General features: G+C 46.6%; 1 long non-coding RNA gene across 1 annotated transcript in view; it reads left to right on the forward strand.

Annotated features, from left to right (window-relative positions):
- Positions 1–13,018, forward strand: part of LOC308637783 — an 83,311-nt gene that overhangs the window by 40,088 nt on the left and 30,205 nt on the right. The window lies entirely within an intron of this gene.

A 13,018-nucleotide genomic window follows, 5' to 3' on the forward strand; every position in this document is an offset into this window, starting at 1 on the left:
CCTCCTTCTTACCTGCCCACCCCACCGGGTGCTCTGATATCTTCAGAAGACTTTTTTCTTATTCAAATTTCCTTATACCTTTCAGCAACTGTCTCTAGTGACAAAGTGGGAACTAAGGGTTGACGAGAGGAGGACACGTCTGTTTTCTCTTGTTCTTCTCATTTCTGTTCCTGGCAAAGGATCGGCAGCGGTAGTGGCTTGCCTGGGAAGTTGCCGGTCCTCTGTTTGCCATTCTTACTATTCTACAGCCGGGGAAGGTGATCAGGACCCGGGAGAAGCAGTTCTCCTTTGCCCAGAATGCTGCCCAGGAGCAGTGGGCAGGACCGGCCTCGCTGTTCATCAGGAAGATGGCTGGGGCTTAGCTGCTCCAGTCTAAAGGAGAGGGAACCGGCTTCAGGTCCCAGAGGGCTGGAGAAACAGGAATCCCAGGTGGGAAGGAGCCTTTCAGCCCCAGGCTGCTGGGGCTCCTGGCTACCCACCTTGTTTGGATGCTGCTTCAGGGCAAAATTAGAAAGTTAATGATACTTAGAGTAAGAGTTATTGTGATAGTCCACTTTGCATGACAGTGATGAAAGGCCTGAAATAATCGGCTTATAAGGAGGAAGGTTTATTTTGGCTCCTGGTTTTCAAGGTTTCAGTTCATGGCTAGTTAGTTGTTCCTGTTGCTTTGGGGCCTGTGATGGGGCCGTAGTAGATGGTGGAGGAAACTGCTCACCTCCTGGCAGCCAGGAAGAAGCCAGGGTCTCAATGTCCCCTTCAAGGCCATACTCCCTTGTAACTTAATTCTTTTCTTTCTTGGTATTGGGGATTGAACCCAGAGGCACTTAACTACAGAGCCACATCCTCAGCTGGTTTTTATTTTTTTTAAATTGTAGTTGGACTCAATCCTTTATTTTATTTATTTATTAATTTTTTTGGTAGTTGTAGATGGACAGAATGCCTTTATTTTATTTGTTTATTTTTATGTGGTGCTGAAGATGGAACCCAGGGCCTCAACCGTGCTAGGCCAGTGCTCTACCGCTGAGCCACAACCCCAGCCTCCTCAACCCTTTTTAATATTTTATTGAGACAGGTTCTCTCTGAGTTGTTTAGGGCCTCACTCAGTTGCTAAGGCTGGCTTTGAACTCGCGATCCTCCTGCCTCAGCCTCCTTAGCCACTGGGATTACAGGCGTGCTCCACTGTACCCGGCAACCTAACTGTTTTCCTGGGGGCTCCACTTCCTAGGAGTTCACCACCTCCTCATAGCACCACAGGCTGATCAAGCCTTTAACGCACAGACCTTTGGGGGTCATTCACAATCCAGTCTGTGACGGTTGTGGAACTTTAGCAACTCACAAACTTGGTGTCTGTTCTGGAGACTTTAGGAGAGATGCAGCGTGAATGCCTGGTGGTATTTTAGAGGCTAAAGGAATAAACAACAAGGAAGTCCTACCTGGAAGCCCCCACTTAGAAGTGAGATGGTGGGATGACATTGGATCCCAAGAGGAGGGGAGACCCAAGGCTCGGGTCAAATTCCTTTTGATTTTTGGTCGATCATTCCTTCCCCCTCAGTTTTCAAATCATCTTGGCCTAATCAACTGAGGAGTCTCCCAGGGCAGCGGCTGTCCATGGCTCATTTTGGTATTCTCAGGACTCAGGGGACTCCCGCAGGGCCTGGCGCTCCACTCCACTCCACAAATATTTGTTGAATGGAGAGAGCGATCCTCCCGTAACCCCTTACCTAGGCCCTTGGAGGGTGTGTGGACATGCAATTCAGTAGAAGGAAAAAACCTTATTGAGAAATGTGCATAGGTAGGCGTGGGGCCTGGCAGGGACATCTGCTCCCTTCGTGGACCTGACCATCAGTCTGTGCTGAAGTCACTGTGGGGTCATGGAGCTCCTCAGACCTTCCTCCAGGTCCCCTCTCTCTGTTTACCCTGTCCCAGCAAGCCCTGGCTCCCTGTCAGTTCTCTCAGTATGGTTTTCCCCTCCATGGACTTGGGGTGAGTGTACCATGGGAGGGAGCTGAGGGTCCTTCAGGTTCATCGATATAAAGCACCCATAATCTGGGCGCAGTAGTTCGGGTCTGTAATCCTGGCGACTCAGGAGGCTGAGACAGGAGGATCCAGTTCCAAGCCAGCCTCACCAATGTAGCGAGGCCCTAAACAACTTAACAAGACTGTCTCTAAATGATATATACAAAAGGGCTGGGGATGTGGCTCAGTGGTTGAGTGCCCCTGGATTCAATCCCATGTACCAAGAAATAAACATTAAAACAAAAAACAATAAAATACCAGTAAGACAAATGGACTTTTCTCTTAGTTATATTGATAACTTTTGCTGGACATGGTGGTACACATTTGTAATCTCAGCTACTCAGGAGGCTGAGGCAGGAGGATTACGAGTTCAAGGCCAGCCTGGGCAACTTAGCAAGACCCTGTCTCAAAATAAAAAATAAAAAATGCTGGGGATGGAGCTCAGCTGTTGAACACCACTGGGTTCACTCCCTAGAACTTCAAAACACACATATACACACACACATACACATAAACACTGACAACTCCTTATGGCCCATCTTGGGAACATTGTTGTGTCCAAAGAGTCTGACTTTTAAAAAAATTTTTTTTAGTTGTAGATGGACACAATACATTTATTTTGTTTATTTAGTTTTTATGTGGTGCTGGGGATCGAACCCAGGGCCTCACATGTGCTAGGCAAGCGTTGTGCCACTGAGCTACCACCCCAGCCCTGAGTCTGACTTTTAAAAGTCCCCTCCCTGGAAGAAGGCAGGTGAGAGTAGGGAGCAGAGGCCGCTCTCCTTTGGCTATTTGGTTTCCCCATTCATTCCTGCAGTTGGCCAGTGTTCAAGAATCTTTGCTGACCGACTCCACGCTTCATGTTGCTGTTACTCAGACATTAATCAGTAAAGGCTGGAGCGCCTGAGGTGAACCTGGTATTTGCTAGATGTTGGATACCGAGCAGAGCAAGGATTGAAGCCGTCTCTGAGCAGCTCCTGCAATCTGCAGAGCTATGGAGATGTGTTCCCCTGCCCCACTTCACAGAAGCAGAAGTTAAGGTGCAGGGAGGTCTAAGCAACTTAGCGAGACTCCATCTCAAAATAAAAAATAAAAAGGACTGTGGATGTGGCTCCATGATGAAGCACCTATGGGTTCAGCTCCCAGAACATACATACATACATACATAAAATAAAGTGCAGGGAAGTTATCTGATTAGCTTAAATGCTGTTGGTCAGTCTCAAGGACACAACATTAAAACAGGTTTCCTGATTTACTAGATTATCTTTAAAATGCTGCCGCATACCCAAATGTCCTTATAGGAGAGCCAGCATATTCAGAACAAAGTGGGAGTCCATGACACACTCATTAGCCACAAAGAAATGCTCAGTTTAATTGTGACTGTGCAAGGGACCATCTGGAACACTTACAGTTTCTCTCTCCCTCTGTCTCTTTTTTTACACTTTGATCTTGAAAGGAAGAACCAAGAAAATCAGGAGTGGAAGGTTTTTCACAAGGGATTAATAAAATGAATGCAAAAATGCAGCATTTACCTCTATCCTGATATTTGGCACTGAACTGTAGGCATCTGGCTTTGAATTGGGTTCCCTCCATGGCCTGAGGTCTGTGTGGTCAGGGACCAGGTCCGCTTCCTCTTTGTTGTTTCCGTGCACAGGAGCTGATAAATATCCCTTAAAAAATAAAACTAAATAATATGTGTGTGTTACAGCTGCCAAGTACAATGCTTCTCTCTGGGATTGGGAGAAGGTTAAAAACCATTTGTTAGGTATTTGGCAAAATAATAATAATAGCTTGGATCTTTTGGAACTTCATCACCATATCCAAGACATTCAAAATAATAGAGCTGATTTTTCAGATCCTTCTTCTTTGGCTAACCAAATATTGAAGGAGTTCAATGGATTTAACCCTGGAAATATTCTTAAACACTCGGCCTGGTACATTATTGGATTGTTCTCTTTGCTGTTAATTCTCTTTTGTGTTGTAATTATAGGATGGCGAGTCTTCGGAACAAGAATGCAAAAAGAGTGAACCACTGCCTGATTTTTAAGAAAAAAAATGGGGGAATATGTGGGAAGCCATTCTCGCACGGGATTGGGCACCTCCCTGATTGGGTGTGAGGCGTTCTGGCCAAATGTGTCAGGACTAATCCCCACCCTTTACAGGTGCGAGAGCCCCTCCGTGTGGGGGTGTGACTGACCACTGACCCTGAGACCAATCACTGACCCTGACCTTGGAATGCTGTCCCCCTCGACCTTCATTGGATGGAATTTTCCCCTGAATTTCTTGTTCCCCAATAAAAGGCCACTCTCTGGTGTGCTCTCTCTTCTGCTAGTCTGTGTAAACCTCACTGCCCCACCGGGTAGCTCAAGGCAGGAGCCAGAGGGGAGAACTGTCTCAGACCTGGTCAAAGAAAAAGGAGGATCACAAGTCAAGGCCAGCCTCAGCAACTTCGAGAGGCTCTAAGCAACTTAGCAAGACCCTGTCTCCAAATAAAAAAAAAATTTAAAAAGGCCTGGATGTGTGGCTCAGTGGTTAAGCGCCCCTGGGGTTCAATCCTCAGGACCAGAAAAGAAGTATAAACCTATGCAGGCATGGGGCAACTAAAACAGCCAAGTAGGAAAAATCACTCCTCCCAAATCTGCTGAGGTGGTGTGTGACTTTCTAAATACGGGTGCAGTGTGGAAACAGGTATTCGTGTGCCTGGCTGGCCTGGTTGGAACACTCCCAGGGTTCACTTGCTGTAGGGCTTCTGATTATGTCATTTGGAAAATGGCTCAGAGAAAGCCATGGTTGGTGCATGGTTGTTGTTTGCAGGTATTCAAAGCTTTGCTGTGTGAAAAGGTATTAGATTTATTTGGGGGCAACGGAGTAGGACTAGTGTTGGTGGGCGTACATTGTTTGGTTCAGGAAGAAAAGGAGCTGTCACAGGAAAAGGTAGTTTCCTTGGAAAATTACCTGTTTACTGGAAGAGTTCAGGGCGGGCTGGGTGACTGAAAATGCCTGTCACCATGCTTTTCTTTATGTGTGGGGTGATGCTGGGGATTGAAATTAGGAAGTGCTCCACCACTAAGCTACATCCCCCATTCTTTAAAAAAAAATTTATTTTAAGACAGTCTCACTAAGTTGCTGAGGCTGGCCTCGAATTTGCAATCCTTCTGCCTTGGCCTCCCAAGTTGCTGGAAGTATAGGCTGAGCCACACTGTGTTCAGCTGTCACACAATGATTTTTAATGTTACAAAGGCAGAACCTGGCTGGGAATCCAAGTTTTCCACTAATACCACATTATTGGATATTATAAAAACTGCCTTTTAAATGTAACGTTGCTCTCGGATGCAGGCTGAACTCAATCTCTGACAGTTACTTGCAGTCATTGTGTGCAGTTGTGATTTTCTTATCCAACCCCCTCCGCTAATGAAAATGGACTTAAGGGCACTTGCACATCATGACCACAAGGTGGCAGCATCGCCTCATTGGTGTTTCCTAAGAAGGCTGCCTGGTGTGGGCAACCCGGAGAGAGGCTGTTAGGATCAGGGTACAAAGAAGGGTACAAAGAAGGCTGAACAGGCCCCCTCCCCCTCCGGTGAAGTGACAGAATTGAGGTGAGTGTGAAATAGCTTCATTTTGGGATTGGAAGTCAGTTTAGAGAAGTGCTTTTCAAACTTCAACGTGCTTTTGGATCATTTAAATGCAGATTCTAATTTTCTTTCTTTTTTGTAATAGAGATGGGGTGTTGCTCTGTTTACCAGGCTGGCCCCAAACCCAGGGGCTCAAAGGATCTTCCTGCCTCAGCCTCCTGAATAGCTCGACAAGAGATACATGCCACCATGCTCTCGGGCTGAGGTTCTGCATTTCTAAAATGCTTTTGGATCATGCCATTGCTGCTGGCTGGAGGACCACACTTTGAAAAGTAAAGCTTTAGAAGCCATTTGATTAATTCTCACTGCGCCTGATTTATAGATGGAGAGAAGAAAGACTGGAGAGAGAATCTAAACGTACCTTCTTGCACTTAAGCCCTGAGCTGCTTAGTCCGGCAAACACTCCCTACATCCTGAGGCCCCCTTTCCTGTTAGTGCCACCTCCTTAGTTGAGGAACTCAAAACTCCCATATTAACCACCCCCATTGGTCTTTGCTCAAGGTGTCCTTTTGGTTACTCCCTTACTCAGATTCTTCGATGGCTCTTCTGAAATCAATTACAAGATCAAGTTCAAACGTCTCTGTATGGTTTCCATGACCTTATGACATGCGGTTGGTCTCATTTTAGCCAATTTACCTAACTTCCCTATTTTTATTTTATTTTGTTTTTGGTACTGGCGATCGGACCCAGGGGTGCTCTACCACTGAGTGACACCCTCAGACCTTTTAATTTTTTGAGACAGGGTCTCTCTCTGTTGCCCAGGCTGGCCTGGAATTTAAAATCCTCCTGCCTTAGCCTCCCAGGTTGCTGGGGTTACAGGCCAGCACCCCCACGCCTGGCCCTTGCCGGTTTCTTAACTGTGCGGTTCTGTGATAGCTATCCCTGCTTCTTCCTGTTTTCTAAATATATTGTGTTCATTTTCCCCTCAATGGTGGTGACCATGGCAAGGACTCGGGCGTTAGACATACCTAGTTTCAAATTCCAGATCTTCCACTAATGGTGACAAGTAACTTCACCTTTCTGGGGGTTAACATCCTCTTCTGAAATAACCCCCTACGGAGGGTTGAAACGAATACATGAAATAACATGCAAACCCACTCTCATTTTTAAAATTTTATTTATTTTTATTTTTTTTTTTTATGTAGTGCTGAGGATTGAACCCAGTGTCTCACGGGTGCTACACAAGTGCTCTACCACTGAGCCACACCCCAGCTCCCCCCCAGCCCCACCCCCAGTCTCATTTCTGAGATTCCCTTCAGAACCAGCATCCACAATGTGCCTGACACCTGGTTCCCTTTGCTTATATCTCTTCTGGTCTCTGCTTTTCTAAGGCTTGACCATTCGAAGGCCTAACCTGAATCTGGCCTCTTTCATGAAACCTTTGGGAGCCATTCCTGACTCAGTGGATCTCACTTGACATGAATTATTTCACTCATGTACTAGCATTTAATTATGTGTCAGTCTCTGTCAGTGAGACCCCATAGGAGAGTCTCCCAATGTCCTCACTTGAAGGATATTGGCTGTGTAATAATTGAGGGATAATTAAGTTAATTATTATTATTATTATTTTTGTACTGGAGGTGGAACTTAGGGCCTCACACATGGTATTCAAGTGCTCTACCATTGAACTGTTTTTTTTTTTTTTAAGTACTTTCTGGCTGGGCTTTGTGGCAAACTCCTATGATCCCAGCTACTCAGGAGGCTGAGGCAGGAGGATCGCAAGTTCAAGGCTAGCCTGGGCAACTTCTCGAGGCCCTAAATAAGTTGGCAAGACCCTGTCTCAAAATAAAAAACGAAAAGGGCTGGGGATGTGACTCAGTTGTAAAGCACCCCTGGGTTCAATCTCCAGTACTGCAGCAAACACCAGCAACAAAACCAAGCCCCTCTGAGTGGGAAGAGCTCTCTTTTCTTCTTTTCCAGTTATAGCCTGGCAGCAGTTCCTCCGGAAGTAGGCAGTGCCAGAGCCTGGTAGTCATGTGGATGCCTTAGGGATAGCTCTTCTCTGGGTTTTCCCTCCTTGTGAATTTGGGTGAAATTGGTGTTTCTTTTGACATGTCATCAGACGGTGCCCCATAGGAGGGGCTGGGGAAGTTGAGGTCCCCAGCTTCTTGCTTCAGTAGCCTGAGGACATGAGATGTGCACACCTTCCTGTTTCATCAATTTCCAACAGGGTCCTTACCCTCTTCAGAAGAGATTAAGGGCAAAAGACCAAGTGAGAGCGACGGGTTGTTTCCCGGGGTCACGTACCTCTGACCTGGATTCTGTGGGTTGCTCGTTTCACCCTACCCGGAAACGTCCATCTTTTGCATGTGTGGTTGGATATTTATATCAAGATATATGATTCCCTTCCTGTTGGTGGCAATTGGGCACTCACGTCAGGCTTATCATAGTAAAATTATACGGTGTGTACTTTGAGAACAGCAAAGGTTTCTCTGAGGTCTGGAGAGAAGGGAGAGTGGGGGAGCCGGTGAACTCTCCTCCTGCCTCCTCTTTGATTGGACAGCCCTCTGCTCTCCCATGACTTTCCCAATCAGGGGATTTGGGGCCTTCCCTTTTTCCTACGTGGGTCCATGCCAAAGTCCACAGATATTTGTCTGTGCCTGGAACTGGATACCCTTTGAAAAAGAAAGCCCCAAGAAACGGCATCCTTGCTGATTTCCAGGATTCTAATCTTCGCCCTGGATTTGCCACCCTGAATGCTGGTTAGAATCACCTGTGGGGCGTTTTAGCACCTGGCAATGCCTGTGGCTGACCCCGGGGCCATGTGGTTCGTTTGATCTCTGGTGTGGCCCAGGCTTGGTAGTTTAAGAATGCTTTCAAGTAGAAGAGTCACTTTACATGGTAGAAACTGCTGAGCCAGGTGCTCAAGTTAACATGACACATAATGAGAGGGAGAGTGATGTCATGGGCCTCCTCCTACGGTAGACTGACAAGGCACGGTGTCACATCTGTGGTATTCCTGTCCAAGGTGCGTCACCTGAATTTAATCATGAGGAAATATTAGGCAAGCCCTCTAGGGTCATTTGACAAAATAACTGGTCAGTACATAGTACTTTTTTTTTCTTTTAGCACTAGGGATTGAATTTAGGGGCACTTGGTCACTAAGTCACATCCCCAGCCCTACTTTGCATTTTATTTAGAGACAGGGTCTTACAGAGTTGCTTAGCGCCTCACCATAGCTGAGGCTGACTTTGAACTCTCGATCCTTCTGCCTCAGCCTCCCGAGCTGCTGGGATTACAGGGACGTGCCACTGTACCCGGTCTGGTCAGTACTCTTTATAAATGTTAAAATCTGTTGGGCACGGTGGTATACACCTATAATCTCAGCGGCTCAGGAGGCTGAGGCAGGAGGATTGCGAGTTCAAACCATCCTCAGCAGTGAGGTCCCAAGGACCCTGTTGGTACCCAGGTTCAATCCTGGGTACCCAAAAAATAAAATAAAATAAAGGGCTGGGGATGTGGCTCAAGCGGTAGCGCGCTCGCCTGGCATGCGAGCGGCCCGGGTTCGATCCTCAGTACCACATACCAACAAAGATGTTGTGTCCGCCGAGAACTAAAAAATAAATATTAAAAAATTCTCTCTCTCTCTCTCTCTCTCTCTCTCTCTCTCTCTCTCTCTCTCTCTCTCTCTCTCTCTCTCTCTCTCTCTCCCCCCTCTCACTCTCTCTTTAAAAATAAAATAAAATAAAATAAATGTTAAGATCATGAAGACAGAAGAAATTCTGAGGCATTTCCCCAGATTAAAGAAGACATAGAAGACAAAACAGTTGAACTCAATGTGTGATCTTAGGTTGGATCCTCATCCAGGGATGAACACCTGAGTGGGAAGGAGGGTAGAGGGAGTTTTAATAAGCTCTGTGGGTTAGTGCCCTGTATGGTATCAGCGATGAGGTATTGATTTTGATGACGGTGTTGTGGCTATGGAAAACATTAATATCTGGGGAAGCTGAGTGAAGAGTAGTCTATGAGGACTCTATTTTTTCAAAACATTTTTGAAAGGCTGAAATTATTTCAAAATGAAGTGTTAAAAAAGAAGCCTTCCAGGTAATTCTCATGAGTTGCCAAAGTGAACAACCACTTCCCCAAGTTATCTTGCCTAACCTGTCAAAGTCATCTTTCTGAAAATGCTGTCTGTCAAGTTTCTGACCTTAAATTGTTCCGATTACTCTTTTCATCTATATGATGAAGTTCAAACTCCTTAGGCTACCGTTCAAAGGCCCTGCAGTGCCGGGCCATGGCTCACGCCTGTAATCCCAGTGGCTCGGGAGACTGAGGCAGGAGGATCACAGGTTTGAAGCCAGCTTCAGCAACTTAGTGAAGCTGTAAGCTACCTAGTGAGACCCTGTCTCAGAATTAAAAATGAAAAGGGCTGGGGATGTGGCTCAGTGGCTCGGTGCCCTTGGGTTCAATCCCTGATACAAAAAACAAAACAAAACAAAACAACAACAACAACAACAACAACAAAACAACCCAGTAGCATGTCCCCCTCTGTTCCCTGCTATACACAGCAAGGCCTGACCCACATTGTATTTCTCACATCTGGACTTACTATAATTCTTCCCCTTCTTCCTATATTATTCTTGCTTTCCTGTTTAGCATCTTCAATCAGTCTCTGTCCTAAGCCTGTGTCAGAGCCTGTCTCTTCCCTGAAGCCCTTTAGGAGAGTTTCCTTTAGAAGCAGAGACCTTTCTTTTCTGCGAATCCAGATAGGCTTAAAGGTCCATGTGGAGTGGAAAACAGGAGCTTTAGGTTCAGGAATAATGTGAATCTAAATCCTGGTTCCACCTCTTACCAGTTATGACATGAGGGGCAAGTTCATTGATTTCTTGGAAAATAGGCGTGGTAGAACTTCCTTTAAAGAGTCATCATGAGCATTAGATTAAGATACAAATTTAAAGGTCCCCAGCATCTATTAGGTTCCTTCCTTTTCATTTTTATGATCCCCCAAAATATCATGCGTGGTTCAAAGGCTCTTGTCAAAAATTCCCCATAGAGGGGCTGGGGATGTGGCTCAAGCGGTAGCGCGCTTGCCTGGCGTGCATGCGGCCCGGGTTCGAGCCTCAGCACCACATACCAACAAAGATGTTGTGTCCGCCGAGAACTAAGAAAAAATAAATAAATATTAAAAATTCTCTCTCTCTCTCTCTCTCTCTCTCTCTCTCTCTCTCTCTCTGTCCCCCTCTCTCTCTAAAAAAAAAAAAATTCCCCATAGAGCTGGGTGCGGTGGTGCAAACCTGTAATCCTGGCAACCCCAGAGGCTGTTGCAGAAGGATCTCAAGTTTGAGGCCAGCCTCTGCAATTTAGTGAGTCCTTAAGCAACTTAGTGTATTTGCTTAGAGTATTTACTGAGGGCTTATCCTTTACCAGGCACTATGTTTAGTACCTTCTGTGTCTTAATTTGCTTGTTTACTGTCACTTTCTGATGCAGTAAGAGTTATCTAGATCACTTCTTGATGCTGAAGGAGGTGAACTGACTGGTCCAAGGTCATCCGTCCAGTTAGGAGCACAGCTAGTGTGATTCCCTTGGAAGTTTGACTTCTGGCTTCTGTATTAGATGAGCAAGTGAAAGAGGAGGAGAGCAAAGCCCATTTTCATGGTGGGTGATATTCATCAAAGGTACCAGGAATGCTGGTACGCACCTGTAATCCCAGTGATTTGGGAGCCTTAGGTAGGAGGATCGCAAGTTCGAGGCCAGCCTCGGCAACTGAGCAAAACAATAAATAAAAATGGAAAGGGCTGGGGATGTGGCTCAGTGGTAAAGCATCTGAGTTCGATCCCCGGTGCACATGCACGCGTGCACACAGACACAGACACACACACACACACAGACACAAACATGCACAAATAATCCCCTGCATAAATTTTTAAAAAGGTTGTGCCTGGTCATCACCAAGATGGCAGACCCTCCTGAACTGGGACTTGAAGGAATCCAGTTGAGATTTTTTTTTTTTCCTGGAACTCAACTCAGTAAATAAGTGACCTTTGGGCAGAGGAATGTAACCCAACAGAGAAGGGAGGGACAAAGCGGCTCTAAGTGGGAAAGGCTGTGATGCTTTCCACAGCACCCCTGGGCTCTCAGTGAGTCATTGGCGTAGAGGAAGTCAGCTCCCTAGTACAATCCCTCCGGCCCTGAGCTCTGCCTAGCAAGTCTTCCTCATCCACTCCCGCCCAGGTGCTATGTACCTGGGTGACCCAGGGCCTCTTCCCTTTCCCGTTCCCTCCGCCCTGCCCCTCAGAGCGGGGTGCCCTGCAGGCCTGGCTCCAGGCCTCTGCTATTGGTCTCTGAAAGCCAGAGGAGGAGGGGCTGCCGAGCAGGAAGTCAGAGGCCATTAGGCATGGAAAGAGCCAGGTGGGGCTGCCATTGTTCAAAGGTCACAAACTCTGGGTGTGTTTTATTACTCCTCTTGGATGTCAAGTCCCCTCCCCTCTGTGGCCATTCCAGAGACTCTCCCTGTCTTGACTTCCTTCTCTTACTCGTTCTGTCCCTGATGCATCTCTTTTATGGCCAGAGAATGGCTGGGCAAATAGTGGACTGTCCAGTAAAAATGGCTTTTTATGAGGACAGGGGACCTGGCCCTGCCTTTTCCTTAAAAGGGATCGAGGTTCAGAAAATTAAGGTTTTATGAAGGGCTATGAACTGGTGAGTGTGGTGTCGGGGAACAGGTGCGTGAGCGACAGGTCACGCTGAAAACAAAACGCCATCTCCTTGTCAACTCCAGGAAGTGCAGAGGGCAGAGAGCATTCTGGAAGCATTCAGGAGACTGGAGAAATCTTAGGACATTCTCTGGCCAGACTAAGTGGGAGATGAGGTGACATCATGGAGAGGTGCCGCTTTGGGACATTTACTTGCCTTCTCTGCCTCAGCTTTTGTAAACTGTAAAAACAGTGATAGCCGGGCACAGTGGCACCTGTCTGTAATCCCTGGGGCTTGGGAGGCTGAGGCAGGCAGACCGTGAGTTCAAAGTCAGCCTCAGCAATTTAGAGACACCCTAAGCAACTCAGTGAGAGACCCTGTCTCTAAGTAAAATACAAAAAAGGGCTGGGGATGTGGCTCAGTGGTTAAGTGCCCTTGGGTTCAATCCCAGGTACCAAAAAAAAAAAAAAAAAAAAGATGACATTCATAGATTTTTTTTTTTTTTGGATGAGGATTGTAGTTATATGTGAAGCCCTAGGGATAGTAATTAGCCTGTGGTGACTGCAGATCTTTTAGGATGTTTTTCAGCCGGGGTTCTCACAGGCCAACTGGAGAGGGAAATGGTTTGGGGGGGCGGTGGCTAAGTTTCAGAAGTGGAAATGTGAAATCACTCAGGCACCCCATTCTGTGACAGTCCTTTCAGCAGGAATACCCGGAGAGGATGTGGCTTCTG

Source organism: Spermophilus citellus (genome assembly GCF_964194105.1).
Source record: "Spermophilus citellus genome assembly, chromosome: 18".
Lineage (NCBI taxonomy): Eukaryota > Metazoa > Chordata > Mammalia > Rodentia > Sciuridae > Spermophilus > Spermophilus citellus.